This window comes from Lontra canadensis, unplaced genomic scaffold, assembly GCF_010015895.1.
Source record: "Lontra canadensis isolate GAN:19392208 unplaced genomic scaffold, GSC_riverotter_1.0 scaffold20, whole genome shotgun sequence".
Lineage (NCBI taxonomy): Eukaryota > Metazoa > Chordata > Mammalia > Carnivora > Mustelidae > Lontra > Lontra canadensis.
The window spans coordinates 4,858,914-4,876,946 of record NW_022631014.1 but is presented as its reverse complement, the minus strand read 5'-3'; the positions used below and the strand labels follow the sequence as shown (position 1 = coordinate 4,876,946).

Sequence of the window (18,033 nt, the reverse complement as noted above, 5' to 3'; positions counted from 1 at the left end):
TTAAGTCCTATCTGCTATTAACAAACATACTCATTCTGGGTTTCATTTTAGCAATATAGATGTCCAGCCATACACATTAGTCAGGCTCAATGAGTTATAGCATTTCCCCTGTGGTTTTGTTGTTGTTTTTATCAATAAAAAGCCAAAGGCATTACATTGCATTAAAATGGTACAGAGCAAAGATATTTTCTGAGAGTTTCACTGACCAATAATTTCTGTGAAGTTTACTTGATATCTTAACTATTGTTGCATCCATCTAAAAAGACACCTAAAACAAGGCAAAGTTGTTTTTTCTTCTTCCTACAATATCTAAACGTCACAAGAACAGGTTGTACTACATACAGTCTAAGCATGTGAAATGAGAATATTTAACATTGCTAGTTTGGGGGCCCTGAATGGCTCAGTTGGTTAAGCAGCTGCCTTCAGCTCAGGTCATGATCCCTGGGTCCTGGGATAGAGCCTCACATTGGACTCCCTGCTCAGCAGAGAGCCTGCTTCTCCCTCTCCTTCTGCCTGCTGCTTTGTCTACTTGTGCTCCCTCTGTAACTCTCTGTCAAATAAATAAATAAAAATCTTAAAAAAAAAAAAAAAACCCACCACACACACACACACAAACATTGCTAGTTTGATTTCAATACTTTGTGAGTATAGATCTTCAAAATGAAGAGAAGTAATTGGATATCACCAACATCCTTGAACTGCCTTTTTTCTATCAGTACACTAATTAAATTCCTTTTTTTAAAAGACATATTTATTTGTTTGTATTATTATTATTATTTTTTATTACATTATGTTAGTCACCAAACTTCATTAGCTTTTGATGTAGCTTTTGATTATTTGCATATAACACCCAGGGCTCCATGCAATATGCGCCGTCCTTAATACCCATCACCACCCTAACCCATCCCCCACCCCTCCCCTCTGAAACCCTCAGTTTGTTTCTCAGAGTTTCTCAGAGTTCATAGTCTCTCATGGTTTGTCTTCCCCTCTGATGTCCCCCCCTCTTCATTTTTCCCTTTCATCTCCTAATGTCCTCCATGCTATTCCTTATGTTCCACATATAAGTGAAACTGTATGATAATTGTCTTTCTGTGCTTGACTTATTTCACTTAGTATAATCTCCTGGAGTTCTGTCCATGTTGATGCCAAAGTTGGGTATTCATCCTTTCTGATGGTTGAGTAATGTTCTATTATATATATGAACCACCTCTTTATACATCATCTGTTGAAGGGCATCTCAGCTCCTTCCACATGAGAAAGAAAGAGACAGAGAGAGCACAAGCAGGGGGAGAAGGAGAGGGATAGAGAGAAGCAGACTCCCCACTGATCTGGGAGCCTGACATGGGGCTCGATCCCAGGACCTGGAGATCATGGCCTGAGCCAAAGGAAGATGCTTAACCATCTGAGCCACCCAGGTGTCCCCTCACTAAATTCTTTAACTTCATTATATTATTGGAAGACAGAAACACAATCTATGGAGTCACTATGACTAATATTCAAATATGGCTCTGCCATTAAAGAAATTATTAACTAGTATATCTCACAGTGTTCTTGTTTATTAAATGAAAATTATAGCAGGTAAGTCACATGACTGTTTAAAAATTAAATTAAATTATATGTTTATGTACTGTTTATCTGTAAATGTGTGTATACACGCACACACACACACACACATAGTGTTGTACAAAGAGTCTGGCATATAGTAAGTGTACATAAGAAGTGCAAGATAAAGAGCAGATATTGCTATGATTTCTAAGTCCTTAACTCCAAGGAATCAGCAAGGTTGACTTACCTTTTCACAGGACAAATTCTTTTAGAACAGGTAATTTCACTACATGTCTTTATTGAGTTTTCATACTGTCCCATAGCATGTAATCAAATACATTATTGATTGGTGAGTAAATGCATAATTCAAGGAAATAATGAAAGTTTAATTGAAACCCAGAATCATTGTGCTTTTGTGACAAGTGCTAATTAAATTTGCTGAAGAAATTTTTACTCTCTGTTAGGTCGTGGAAATCTAATAAGTCATAAGATCATGTGTTCTTCAGCAGCTCATAATCTGGAAGAGACAAGAGAGAATTAAATCATAATTTCACTATAAGGAATAAATGATAGCATAAAACATGTGCATAGGTCAGAGAATGGAACAAACTTTGTTTATAAAGATATTGCGAAAATTTCCCATTGTGACAATACATTGGGACTTGGAGTTTTAGGAAATTCTGTGAAAGGAAAAACAAAGATAAATGCAAGGAGAAGAATGAGGGATAAAGATAAATAGGAGTGAATGTTGAAGTATTGTCCACGTGTCTTATTTTCAATAAATGGTACTTTTCTCTCCAAGCACCCAGTGGAAATGAAAATACAAATTAAATCAATAGGAGACTTAAAAATCTAACTCATTGGTAAGAAACTTTTAGAAAAAGATGTATTGATAACATTCAGGATTGGCAAGGATACAGTGAAATGAGCAAGCTCTAAAATTATGGAAGGGAGAGTAAATTGCTATCACATTGTTGGTGGGGCAATTTGACAATTTATATTAAGGGTTTTATAAATGTTCACATACTTTAGCCTTGTGACTCCACTTCTTGGAATCTATATTAAGAAATGAATCAAATATGTATATAAAACTTACACAGGCAGATTTGTATTACAAATAATATATAATACATAAGAGACTAGAAACAACCTAAATATTTGACAGGACAGAAAGGGGTAAATAAATAATGGTATAGGCATACACTAGGACACTTTGCAGCCATCCAGGCAACATGTTTATACAAAACATTTAGTGATATGGCAACATGCTCATAATATGATAAGGATTGCAATAGAGTATAATAACACACACGTTAGATTCAGAGAGACCTGAATTCTCGTCATATCTTCATCCCTGTCTGTATAGCCTGGGAAAACTTGAAGTTAACTTAGCTTCAGCCTCTTCACTTATAAGATGGGTTAAAAAAAAAAAAAAATAGTGCTGGGCACCTGGGTGGCTCAGTGGGTTATGCCTCTGCCTTCACTCAGGTCTAGATCCCAGGGTTCTGGGATCGAGCCCCACTTGGGGCTCTCTGTTCCATGGGGAGCCTGCTTCTTCCTCCTCTGTCTCTGCCTGCCTCTCTGCCTACTTGCGATCTCTCTCTGTCAAATAAATAAAATCTTAAAAAAAAATAGTGCTTGTTCTTCAAGGTTGCTTTCATGGTTCACTGGGAAAACATTTAATGAGTTTATTTAGAGATTGGCATCTAGAAGGAGTAAGGACTGAATAATAATTGATGGATGATGATGATATAATTTTAAATGGCTGTTTTTCTTTTATTTCATAAAAATCGTTCTTCTACATCCTTCTTTCTGCTCTCAGATGTTATTTGTATGCCTTCTATCATATTCAATATGAGCTTGTTTGGGTAATGGCCCTACTGTATCCTTATATTTTGCACACAGAGCAAATAGTAAAGGTGTCAGATGCCCACACCTATGCTTTCTATAGACTTTTTCGGATCTTTGACTATTACTTGATATCTACCTTCTGTAAAATTAGCTATTATGTTATCAAGTAGGCAATATGTATAGCATTGCTGAGTTGGAGTGGAGGTAAGATAATAGCAAATAACAGATAAAATACCAACTGTCTGGAATTATGCATTTATATGTGGGCTAACTCATTTAATTTTCATAGCAACCATATGAGGTAGGATTGTTACAATTCTTATTCCACAGATGAGCATACTGGATAGATTGGTTAATTTGTCCACTATCACACAGATAATTAGTGGACAAGTGGGTTTTAAGCCCATGTGGTCTGTCCCCAGAATCCATAACTCACTAATGTGCTAAACTGCCCTTTTAAGGGTTGCACTGTATATCCATGTGGACAGACACCATACTGACTTCTTAGTACTGAAACTGCCCTTCCTACCACTGTGATTGGTATAAAGTAACAATTCAATAAATCTTGTCCAGAGCAGGACTGGCCAAAATGAAGAAGATGGATATTTCAAATTCCAAATGCAGTGTGGTACTCCTGATAATCATTCTGTAGCTGCCTTATACATCCGGGGCTCTCAGGTAAAGTATCTGCTCTTGAGACTGTACCATAACACAGTTCTCCATCTCCTCAGCCTTTATGCTGGAGCATTCCTGTTTGTGGTGGAAACATTATTTGCCAGCCATTTGTCTAATCATTTTTAAATGATGGAAATAATCAACCTAAAACAATTATATGACTTCCAAGTTATTTTTTTTTCTTATTTTAACTGTATGAATACTACAGTCTTTTATCTCCCCCTTCTCCCAATGTTTTCTAACAAAACAAATGTGGTTTTTGTCCCATTTTATACTTAGAAAATTCATGGCATTGTGGTGGCATGTGGTTACAGATCTCAAAGCTGAGAGCATGATTTTGGCTCTTGTTTTCAGTTTGCTTGACTGAATAGTTTATAACTACAATTTTAAAATTCCTTAGAAACATGAAACAGTCTTTGCCAGGAGTACAACTGCTTTCCATCTAAAATGCCAGCATTTCAGTGTGTCTTGCAACATTTTAATTAGCTTGCTTATGGAACCAAATACACTCATAAAACACTGAAGGCAAAAGAAAGTCTCCCTTGCCATAATTACTTTTTGTAAAGGATTTACTTACATTTTCATAATTACTCAAGTGTTTTTGTACAGAGAAGTTTACATTTTAAATGGAAAATTATACCTCCACAAAATCCACTGCAAATTAGCAGCTTTAATATAAGCATTCTAATTCTCAGTACAGTGCACTGTTGATACTATTGTGGGACCACACACTGGTTATTTAGAAAGATAGATTTGCTGCAGCAACCTGTTAAATTTGAGTTATTGCCAGAAGATTTGTGTTGTCTTTAATGTAGCATTCTGTTGTCAAAGGAAGTCCAAGCTGTACACATTATTTGTCAATGGTTTAAGAAGCTCAGAATTTCCCCATGTCGGTAGCAATAAGTATTTCAGCTCATAATCTTTCTCTGTTAGAGGATGTAGAGATAGGCTGAGCTCTATAAAAATAAAATTAGAAAAGGACTTAATAAGATTTCTATACCTACATGTAAGTCAATTTGTAACTTTATATATTATTTCTAGTATCAGTGTGCCATACAGAGTTACTGTGTTTACACTAGGATATCATTTATAGTACATAAATTATAAATTAAGTATAAATATGATCACTAATAATTGCTTACTTATATAATATAATAGAGTAGAAATATGCATTAATTCTTAAAATTGATGCTAAGGAATATAAATAAACAGAAATGAAAAGAGAGATGAATTCTAAGTTTATTATCCAGAAAAAGGCACAGTTAACATTATCAGCTCTTAATAGGAAGTTAGGTAGGTTCATGCTCTGGTAGCATACAAAATGGAACATGATTTTTAATTTTAAATTTGTGAAGATTTCCTTGTTGCTTCTGGTTAATCATTGGTACTGACCAAAAGTTTGTTAGATAGAATCATGAGAAGAACCATAACTGTTCTTCTGTCAATAGATCCCAAAGATGACAGAGGAATTTCATTAGCAATCATGGAATTTTAGCTCAGGGAACCTTTTTTTTTTTTCCCAAAGAAAATATACACCCCATGACAGTTATTCTTATATGACACATCCCTATAAACTCTTAAGAAAGGTCATTGAAAAAAAGCTTTTAAAATAATAGCAGAATTTTGCATCTGGAATGAGGACAAAATATACCAATTTTTATAACTCCCCATTTAAGACTTGTCTTCAATTAAAGCTGAAAATGAAAAAGATAAGTGAGAAGTGCTGGAAAGGTTACACATAAAGCTTTGCATTAAATGAAGCACACATGTGAAAGCTCTAGAGAGACTAGAAGTAGAAATAAATTATCAACAGCTTGATATACTCTGTCAGTAGAAACGAGTAAATGGCAAGGGTTGTGTCAAAAAAGATAAGTTATGGAAAGGCTAATTTTGTGTTACCTGGTTTAGCTGAGGCATCTTACTGGGATTAAAGTGAGGAGAGCACTCCAAGGTAATTACATACTTATAGACTGTGTTTGTGTGTTTTAATGGAAAGAGAACGTGTTGCCCTAAGAACAACCAGAGACTCTAAGGTTCAGAAGAAAATGACTTTTGGTACTTATGATTGTGTAAGGTATTTGAAGCATATTTTATCATTTACTCAAATACTTGTTCCAGGTTTAAAACCCAAATTACCTTTTACAAGAGAGAATGATCATCATTTGCTAATAATTATCTTTTACATGTCTAAACTAGGAGGTAATCCACAAACAATTAATTTCCAACTCTTGCATCAGAACATTATGCCAGAAAGTTCTGACTATTTTGCCATGTGATTATAATTTAGAAAATGACAAACACATTGAACAATGTGTCCTGAGAGACTGAAGCCCCGTCCAAATCAGAAATGAAACAAGTTGGTAGAAGTCCTGTCCAGTAGGTTGAACCATATGGAATGGCTGATCTACAGCCTATAGAAATAATGATTTCATATGGCTCACTCCAATAATGGTGTTTTATGAGTTCTGTGACAGTACTTTTCACTTCAACATGAAAACATTAGTAGTTATCTATTGCATTGTAACAACTTACTCCCAAATTTAATGGTTTAAAACAACAAAGATTTATTATGTTGCAGTTTCTGTGAGTCAGGACCACAGCTCAGTTGCCTGGTTTTAGTTCAGGATCTCTTATGAGATTACAGTCAAAATATTGGCAAGGGCTGCAGTTACCTGAAAGCTTGACTAGGGCTGGTGGATCCATTTCCAAGGTGACTTACATGCTGGCAAGTTAGTATCAGTTGCTGGCAGGCTTACTTTCTTGCCACAGTGGCCTCTCTATAAGGCTGATTTACTGTCCCCACAGTATCGCAGCTAGCTGAAACTAGTGAGAGATCCAGGAGAATGAAAGGGAGTCACAATGCCTTTTGTGACTTGTTTTGGAAGTCAGGCACCATCATTTCTAACTTATTTTATTCAGTTAAAGTGAATCCCTAAGTTTAGTCCAAAACCAAGAAGAGAGGAATTACATTCTGCCTTTTGAAGAGAGGGGTATCAAAGAATTTATGAACATATTTTTGAACCACCATAACAACAGTAGTTACTCTGCATGTAAATATATGATTGATACTCATCCAGTATTTTTACTTTATTATTACTTTTAAAGATTTTATTTATTTATTCAACGGACAGAGATCACAAGCAGGCAGAGTGGCAGGCAGAGAGAGAGTGGGGGAAGCAGGCTCCCCGCCAAGCAGAGAGCCCAACTCGGGGCTCAATCCCAGGACTCTGGGATCATGACCTGAGCCAAAGCCAGAGGCCTTAACCCACTGAGCCACCCAGGTGCCCCACATCCAGTATTTAATTCAAGTTCCTTTGTTCCAAAATTCCATATGTATTTTTCAACCCTGGTGCTCTATTTCTCTGACTACTTGTCTCCTCTTCATCTTGAATCTTCCTGCAGATCTTACTTTTCTTCCTTCCCTTGCTCAGCTTATCTGCTAAGGTGGAACATCTAAAAATAGTAGTCGTTTCAGGGGCCTACGAAATAATTATTGTTGAACTTTCCCTGTAGAAAGTAAAGGTTTTACTGGACTGGGGAAAGACATTTATTATTTCCCTGTTTATTTTAAACCTCAAAATCACACATTTTGGAAAGAGCTACCCCAAAAGTTTATTATAGGAAAACCTCCTTATTGTTGGCCAGAGTAGTTAAATTGTGGTTATGCTTAGTTACTAGTTAACTGTCAAGTGTTGCGTAAGAAGCTCAATGTTCTTACCTCAGTGTTCCTTATCTCAAAGTTAAGATTGTCTCTAAGGTTTTATTTAATAGTAAAGATATTATATGACTATGATTAATAGTGATGTATGGAATTAACTATACATAATAGGATAGTATAGAATTTTTTTTTCTCTCTTCTGTTTGGTGCAGTTGTATGGAACAGTGACAAAATATTTCTGGTATTTCTGATTCTTGTATACCTTTGTAATACATTTTTTTGTATACCTTTTTTGTAATGTTTGGTCCTAGCCCAGAAAATTTTTCAAGCAAATGAATCATCAACCAGGTATCATTTGGTCAAAGTGGAAATTGAAAAAAGAAGATGGGCATGCATTAGAGACAGTCACAAGTATTTTCCACTGTTCTCCATCTCATAATGTCCATTGGCAAACTCCTGGAGCTGGGGAAGCTGGGTTGTTGGAAGCTATATCCAAAGCAAATAGCCTTTTAAAACCTAAAGTTACGATTTTGATATTAACATGAAGCAAATATGTTTTGTTTTTTTCATACATTTTACATTCTTCTAGGGTTTTTTTGTTTGCTTGTTATGTTTTTGTTTTTGTTTTACAGAATTGAACTCAGTTGTGTAGGAAACATTTGTGATGACACTGAACTTGTTAAGGTAGCTTTCACATGCCATCTTGCCTCACTCCCCAGGAAGACTTTTTAAAGTGTTAATTTGCCAATTTGTGATTTTCTTCCTGATTACATTTGCGGGGAGCCATCTAGAGCCATAATTAGTAGGAATACCTTGTACTCGCAAAACAGTAATCGGATAAAAAGGTGTATGGAAATTTTTACTAACATCCAGTCTAGTCTGGAGACAAATGCAAAAGCTGATCATAAACATATGTGCCAGATCACAGCGAAACCTCTAATCTCAGAGAAAATTTAGCAACATTTTAAATCACAACAGGACAAATATATCCTAATATATGCTTGCTAATGATGGTGTAGTTCCTGGGTTATTTTCTCCCTCTCTCTAGGACAAAAAATTGCAAAATATGTACCATATCTAAAATACTACCATATTAGCCTTAATTTAAATCCTGGGTTTATTTTTTAATTTTTTAAAGATTTTATTTGTCAAAGACAGAGAGAGGCAGAGAGCACAAGCAGGGGGAGCAGCAGGCAGAGGGAGAAGCATGCTCCCCGCTGAGCAGGGAGCCAGATGTGGGACTCCATCCCAGGACCTTGTGATCATGCCCTGAGCCTAAGGCAGATGCTTAACCGCCTGAGCCACCCAGGTGTCCCCAAATCCTGTGTTTGGATTATGCTAGTGAGAAATACCACACATATGTTTAGTACTTTCTCTTTGATTGGTGCTTGATTAGGAAATATAGGTACATAACTAAGTAAGAAATAGCAGTCAAGGAACTCAGCATCTGGAATCCAGCAATCCTAATCAAAAGAAATAAAACAGTGAAAGAGTCTCCAAATAAATCTGGGACATTTTATGTCTAGAAATGGTGAAAAACAAATAAACAAACAAATAAAACAAAAAAAGAGAGAGAAAAATTAATTTGTTATCTGGAAATAAGATTGGAACTAGTTTTTTTTTTTTAATTTAATTGCAGTGTGGTTAATATATAGTATTGTATTAGTTTCAGGTATATAATATCATGATTCAATAATTCCATGTTTTACTCAGTGCTCATCAAGATGAGTGTACTATTAACATTTTGATTTATTATTTGTGTATAAATTCTATACTACTGTTATTGTTAATGTCTGGTATTTCTGATTCTTGCCTTTGACTACATCAACTATCCCTAGGTCTGCTGGATTGCTAAAGGAGAAGGACTTGGTGGGACAGTTTACCTGGTCTCCAGCAGGCTCCATTCTGCTTATTTCTTTAAGGACATACAGAGCTACTGAGTAGTCTTACAGGTACACACACATCTTCCACCCCACCTCCTATTATTTTATTTTTTCATTTTTGATGTCCTTTCTCCTGAATAATTCTTCACATTCCTTTAAAGCCAAAGACAATCAATGTCCAAGGAAACTTTCTTAGCGATGGGAGAATGAAAGTGATTCATTTTATCCCTCAGAATTTTCATTTTAATATACTTGGGTTTTAATTGTTTAGAATATTTTTAGAAAGGATGAATACCCAACTTTTGTAGCAACATGGACGGGACTGGAAGAGATTATGCTGAGTGAAATAAGTCAAGCAGAGAGAGTCAATTATCATATGGTTTCACTTATTTGTGGAGCATAACAAATAGCATGGAGGACAAGGGGAGATGGAGAGAAGGGAGTTGAGGGAAATTGGAGGGGAGGTGAACCATGAGAGACTATGGACTCTGAAAAACAATCTGAGGGTTTTGAAGGGGTGGGGGGTGGGATGTTGGGGGAAGCAGGTAGTGGGTATTGGAGAGGGCACAGATTGCATGGAGCACTGGGTGTGGTGCAAAAACAATGAATACTGTTACGCTGAAAAAAAATTGTTTACAATATTTTTTAATTGAAGCCTGGCATACATACACAAAATCATACAAATCATAAGTGTACAGTTCAATGGGTTTTCACAAAGCAAATATATTTGCATAACCAGCATGGAGTCAAAAATTAGAATATTAGCATCCCTAGCAGCCCTAGTAGTTAACCCCTCTCTGATGATAATAATAATAGTAGATTGATTTTACCCATTTTAAAATTCTATATAAATGGCATCATGTAGCATGTACTCTTGTATATGGCTTCTTTGTAAAATATTATTTTTGAATGATGTGTTGTTTTTATTTGTAGCAGTGGTTCATTTATCAACACTAAATAGTTTTCTATTCCATGAACATACCAACATGTAGTTATTCATTCTACTGTTGATGGAAAGTTTGGAATTGTAAGTAATACAGATATGAAAAATGTAATACATGTTTTTGGGCTCATCTGTTATATAGTATGTTTCATGTCCTCTTCTCTGTACTTTCCATCTATTTTGCTCTCTGTATTATAGTCTAGATGTTGTGTATTGATCTGTCTTCCAGTTCATTGATCTTTCTTCAGCTATGTCCCATCTATCATGCTATGATGTCAGTTATAGTATTTTTCAATTAAAAAACTTTCCATTTGATTCTTATTTTCTGTGAAAATTCTCTACCTGGTCATCTATTTGCTTAAAGATATTAATCACAGTTATTTTAAAATTTCATGACTGTCATGACTGTATTATTTGTGTCACTTAGCATTGCCTTTTTTTCTTTTCATTTTATTTCTTAATGTCCCAAGAAATTTTAGTTTCACTTTTAATCTTGTGTGTGAAGAATTTTAGTGATGATTTACCCTATCCTTTGGCAGGCCAAAAAGAGCCATATCACCTAAGTCCAGTTAGACCTTGAACTAATTCGATACTAGTTTGCAGTCTTGTCTACCTCTGGTTTAATCCCATGGTATATTCCTCCAGGGATCCCAGTTAGAACCTGGAGGGTTTACTGGTGCCACTCCCTTCTGAAGGGCTTTAAATTTGATCTCCTGAACACTAGGGGAATGCTGAAATACCATACTACTCTTTGATCGTATTTGGTTGCTTTACACATACTTTCTCCTTGGCTCCATTACATCTTTTCCTGTGTAGCTTAATCAGATAATGACTCAATGAGACAACAGGTCCTGAGTGCCAGTCTCACTTACATGAACCTTACTTATCAATGGAATTTTGGTCAGTCAAGTCCTGGATGCCTTGTTGAAGGCAAGAACTCCAATTCTTGTTTCCTCAAACATCTGAGGTTACCAAAAGCTCTTTTGTATTTTATGATGCTTAGCAGCTTCTCTATGCAGATTAGTCACATCTTGGTATATGTCAAGAATCAATAAACGTCCCAAAGAGAAAGCCATTGTACAGAAAACCTAGCTTACCTCAATAAAATTTTCCTTCTCTCCAGGATCTAGCCCTTCAAAACTGGCTACTTCAGCAGTTCTCTTCTGCTTTCAAATCCACTGCTTAAAATTTCATTATGTTACTTTTTGCTCTTAGCAGGATTATTGGTTTGCTGTAAGAAATCTCAACATAATTGGAAATGGATGTTCTAGGGTTGAAATTTTTTATCCTATTTTTTTTAAGAATAAATACTTAAATGGTAATAAGAAGAAGCATTTAAGACAGTAAATTTACGAGAAGTGAATTATGTTCATATTATGTAATCTTAAGGAATTTGGGTAAAATAGAGATATTATTTCCTTACCCGTGACTGAAATAGGTCAAAAGAAGCTAATGATGCCAAAGTTAAAAACTTAAAATAGCGATCATTACAGTAGTCCTAGATTTTATATATTCACAGGTGTCTGCTTTCTACAAGTCAAATATACAAATTTTCTTTGCAAAACTTATGTATGGCACTTTTCAAAATTATTTGACCTTATTTTTTCACATACTGTAAACATTATCCATGTATACATGTTCTTTTGGATTTATATACATGGTTTTCTGCTCTACAGCAAATATACAAACTCAAATATTCACATGCATGTGCATGCACACTTATTCTAAAAAATCAGAAGTAAACCTTCTCATTGATGCTAATAGGCTTTATGTGTGACACTATATTTAATCAGGAAATGAATAAAATAAAGCCTTTGCTGTACATTGTAGATTTGACCCAGTCCAAGAACTGCTAGAGTAATTTAATTGAAAGCGACAGATGTGTCTTTACTACCTAAAGTTTTTCATTTCTTTCACTTATTAGGAGAAATGAAAGTGAGGTCAATTCCTTAGCTTTGAAATGTCAATATGCTATTTATGCTTGCTACACATTGAGTTTGTTTTCCAAATAAAACACCAGCTTTAGAAACTGTGCCAGGTGTTCAAGTCAGTAATATAATTCTGCCTAAAGTCCTGTACTATAAAATTATTGAATTCATCAAATCCATTGAGGTAGAACTGTGCTACTCGATATGGAGGACCTACAGAGTGTAACTCTTAATTTCTACTGCTGAATTCTGATTAAGATTAGCAAAATTCACTCTAGAAAGGCAGGTTCCAAAACAAGGAAAAAAGGGAATGATACTTGTTGAATTACTTTTTACCTTTATAAAAGTGCTTTTATATTTTTTTATATAATTTCAAACTGATAGAAAATTTTCAAGAATAGTACAATGAGCTCTCACATAGACTTTATCCAGACTCAGTATTGTTTGAATTTGGCCCAACTGCTTTATTGTTATCTCTCCCCTTTGCACCTTCCCTCCCCTTCTCCTTTCGTATTTTTGAGTCTTTCAAGGATTGTTGGAAACATTTTGTTCCATTAAACGAGTATACTCTAGAGTGATTTTCCTAGGAGCAAGGATATCTTCTTACCATAGAACAGTTATCAAAATCAGGAAATTTAATATTGATATAAAATTACCAAATCCATAGTTCATATTCGGGTTTGTCAATTATTCCAATAATGGCCTCTGTACCCATTTCTCCTCTGTGTTCTGTCCAATGTAGGATTATACGCTGCATGTAGTTTTCTTGTTCTTTAGAGTTCTATTGTGACACAGTTCTGTGACTTTCCTTATCTTTATTTGTGAAGAGTACAAGCCAATTATTCTGAAGAATGTTTTTCAATTTGTATTTCTGACATTGTATATTTGAAATGTATTTGTTTTCTTGGTTGCTTTCTGTATGCCCTGATAGACTATGTCTAGGAAATGTTTCTGTCTTGCTCAGTTGTGTTTCCTCATTGTTAGGTTTGGTGCACATTAGGTATTCAGTAATTGATTTTTGAGTAAGTGAGTGCTTATATGTGGCATGCATTTTATGCATATTATTATATTTCCTGGCTACAACTTTGAAATTGAATTATCCTTAAACCTATTTTGCAGATAAGGAAACTTAGGATCCAAGTCTACTAACCACCAAAGTTATCCCAGCTATTAAGTGATTAAAAGTGATTAAATGCCAGGTCTCCCTTGGTCAAAAATGTTTTCACTTCAAACTCTGCTCACTCTCAGAGTACAGTTTTTTTTTTTTTTTTTTTTTTTCATTTTCTGGGCATAGTACTTCCCAATCTAGTGCCAAATTTGGAATTCATTATGCTGGAAAACCATTAAGAAATAAGTGTAACTGGATAGAATGAAATAAATCTAAACACTAACATTATTTTTATCTGCTCAGTATGTGAACACATGCATTTTCCTCAGTTCAGTATCTTCTAAAGATCTTTCATGGTCTCGTATTGCTGGTATCCAAATACAGTCTACAAGAATAGAAATTACCTCCGAACATAAGATAGAATATTCTGTTACTTCAAAATCTTTGAAATTGGAGACTCTTCTCCTTTTCTTTTTTTGAAGGACCAACTGTGGATCAAGTACTTAAGAATTCTCTGAAGCAAGTGTTTATAAAGAGCCCTAGGGATATATATTTTTTCATTTGTGAAAATGTTTTCACTTTGTTGGACATATAATGATGCCAACTGCAGGTTTTAGTAGATGAAGGAGATGCTGAAAGAGATAAGAAATGATATTTCATATTTAAAACCCTTTAAACGTAACCAGTTTTAATTTTTTTCCTGGCTAATGATATTTGGTTCATTCTTTACTCAAGATTATAAACTGATTTGTAAGCCGAGTGGTTTTACACGTTTTGGATTATTGTATAAAATTGAATTAAAAGAATTAAACGGGCATGGTATGATGCCTAGCATTTATATACCCTTTGTTATATCCCTAGCAGTGCACAGGACACTTAGCCTGCAATTCATTGAGCATGGGTTATTCATTGAGATTCAACATCATTGTTGGAACCATCATTTTTATTTATACTTTGTTGCTTTTATTTTTTTATTTTTTTAAGGTTTTATTTATTTATTTGACAAAGAGAAATCACAAGTAGGCAGAGAGAGATGGGGAGAGAGATGGGGAAGCAGGCTCCCTGCTGAGCAGAGAGCCCTATGCAAGGCTTGATCCCAGGACCCTGAGATCGTGACCTGAGCCGAAGGCAGAGGCTTAACCCACTGAGCCACTCAGGCGCCCCTATACTTTGTTGCTTTTAATGTGTATTTCTGGAATCTTGGGTATGCATTTATCTTTAATTACCAAGAGAAGAAATACCTAAAGCTGTCATAAAGACATCTCTTACATATTCATTGTATTATATCTTAAAGGCAGTTGTATACAGAAATTATCTGACCACCAGGGGCAGCAAATTATAAAATAAAATGTTTTTAGAAGAGGAGTGCATTGTTTTGACTGCTTTAGATTTTCAGAATGTAAATTCAGGCCAGGAAGTTTCACATAAGTGATAACTGTGTTCAAAATCTTAGGTAATAAGGATAATTTGGGTAAGGAGAGGAAGAAATGAGTAGAAGAAGCAATAGGAACTTCTTCTCTTCCTTATCCTTAGCTATTTTTCCACATACTACCAATTGCTAGATCATTGATTGTAATCTGAAAAATTAGATCGGTACTGCTCACCCTCCTCCTGAACACTGCCTTCACCCTGTGTCCAAACACACCACACCATACACAGAGCCAATGCCACCCCAAAGATAGAAGATAACATGCCAAACAGATGATAAACTTCTCCCGAATGGGTGCTACAACAGAGTTGTAAGTGGCACACCCCAATTTGTGCAAGATTTAACATTTTGTAAAGCCTATGAACATTTTAAAGTATTTCTACACAAATTCTATGTAATCTCTTCAGAAAGGATCATGTGGCCATTTTGATTTTTTTAAGCCAGGTTAGGACTGTTGAATAACAGAAACTGCTCGGGGGGCACCTGGGTGGCTCAGTTGTTTAAGCATCTGCCTTCAGCTCAGGTCATGATCTCAGGGACCTGAGATCTAGCCCCTTGTCCGGTTTCCTGCTTAGCAGGGAGTCTGCTTCTCCCTCTGCCCCTCACCCCATTCTCATGCTCTTTCTCACTCTCCCTCAAATAAATAAAACCTTAAAAAATAATACATTTTCACAGAGGTTTCAACACCTTGCTAGCTAACAAAAGTGGCCAGCAGCCAGCATGAATATTGTGTCAGATTTCCGTTCTGGAAACTGAATTTCTGGATTCTCTCTGAAAGAAATCAGTACTTCCAAGTTTTAGATTCTTTTTTTTTTTTTTTATGATTTTATTTATTTGACAGACAGAGATCACAAGTAGGCAGAGAGGCAGACAGAGGTGGGGGTGGGGGGAAGCAGGCTCCCTGCTGAGCAGAGAGCCCGATGTGGGGCTCTATCCCAGGACCCTGGGATCATGACCTGAGCTGAAGGCAGAGGCTTTAACCCACTGAGGCAACCCGGCGCCCCACCAAGTTTTAGATTCTTATAAAAAACGTAAAGAAACCAATTTTCTTTAAGTATTTAAAATCCAGACCAAACTTCTTTCTGATCTACATGTTGCTAACTTCAGAAATCCCTATTTATTATTTACTTCTCTTTATGTCTACCACTAGGATTCTAATCAAATCTGTAGTCATTTATTTGCAGCAATGATGTCTAAAACTTTTCTATTTTTACATTGTCCATGATTTGTTCTCCATATTAATTGAAAAGGATCTTTCAAAGACACTCATATGATCATATCTTTTTTTAAAATTTAAATTCAATTAGCCAACATATAGTACATCATTTGTTTCAGACGTAGTGTTCAGTAATTCATCAGTTGCTTGTAATACCCAGTGCTCATCATATCACATGCTATTCTTAATGCCCATCACCAAGCCATCCAATATCCTATCCCCCCAGCCACATCTCTTACCCCGCTTTACATTCTTCAGTGTCTTCCTATTGCTTTTAGGATTAAGGCCCAGCTCTTTAAGCTGGCCCAACAATTTGAACTCCCAACAACCAAACTCATCTTCCTTTTGGGTGACCTGTCTTCCTTTTATTCTTTTCCTTTTAGTGACTTTATCCTTCTTTCAATTTCTCATAGGTTCTATGGTCCTTTTCAGAATCGTACAAATGTCCCTCCTTCTTTGAAAATTGCTCCTTGTCAAGTTCACCATGCTCTCCCACTAAATAATGGATTTGTTAGTATCTTTTAGTACTAATGTCTCCAACGAAGCCTTTCCTGAGCCCCCAAAGAGGTCAGAAACCCCTGATGTCACATCTCTTGACATCTCTACACTATGGTGTTTACCACAATTTTAATCTAATACTTAACTGGTTAATTAGTTGTTGAATGTTTGTCTATCATTCTAGAATTAAAAAAAGATGGAGATCACTAAATCCACAAAATTTAGCACTTAGCTAAATGAATAAAATCTTGGATGAATGGTTAAATCAATTAGGGGATGGATGGATGGATGGATGGATGGATGGACAAATGGATGGTTGGGTAAATGAACAAATTAAAATTATGTATATAATGTAAGCCCATGTATATGTATATATGTATATAATTGTAAGCCCATGTTCTATGAATATATGAATATGTTTGTATGCTAAAAGATAACATCAATTTTTATTGCTTTGTTAATCAGTAATAATTTTGAAAGTGCGTTCTCTTTACCTCTCCTTGTTCAAGTCAATTTACCACAAAAATATAATCTTTCTAGACTTTGAAACTGTAACCTGAATCACTCCTTTTGTTCGCTATTTTCATTTGTATTTAGCTTGTATTGTAGTGTTAGGAGAAGTTACTATCTTTGCTACACATGCTTTGACATTCCATACCACACTGAGTGGGAGGTAGGATATTTTTTGAGGGGGAGGAACAATGTGCATGGTTTTTGTTTTTTTGTTTTTTAAGTTTTCTAATATTTTTTCTAATTATTTCTAATTTTTTTTCTTTTTTTAAAAAGATTTTATTTATTTATTTGAGGGAGAGAGAGGGAGAGAGAGTGAGAGAGAGCACAAGAAGGGAGAAGATCAGAGGGAGAAGCAGACTCCCCATGGAGCTGGGAGCCTGATGTGGGACTCGATCCCGGGATCATGACCTGAGCCGAAGACAGTCGCCCAACCAACTGAGCCACCCAGGCCCCTCAATTTTTTTTTCTAATTATTATCCATTGTCTGGAAGCTACTGGAAGCTATCCATTGTCTGGAAGGCTCACTTCCAAAATGAATCAATTACTCATTATTGAAATATAACAATGGTAAGGTTTATCTTCCATGTTTTTTCCCTTGGATTATTTGTAATGAAAAAAACACTGGTGTATAATTTAATAAGAGAAAAAATAATATTATAAACAGACATGGTTTATATTTAGCAGATCTTTTTATTGCTAAGCCCCAAGCCATTCTGGCTTAATATTTATTTGGATTTCTTTTTCAATTGTGAAGTTTTCTGCAATGATTTGGAAAAACAAGCTTTC

The 18,033-nt window shown here is 35.4% G+C and overlaps 1 protein-coding gene across 1 annotated transcript in view; it reads left to right on the top strand.

Annotated features, from left to right (window-relative positions):
* The window catches only part of ZNF385D (zinc finger protein 385D), an 889,426-nt gene that overhangs the window by 349,766 nt on the left and 521,627 nt on the right, over positions 1-18,033 (top strand). The gene's annotated exons all lie outside the window — the stretch shown is intronic.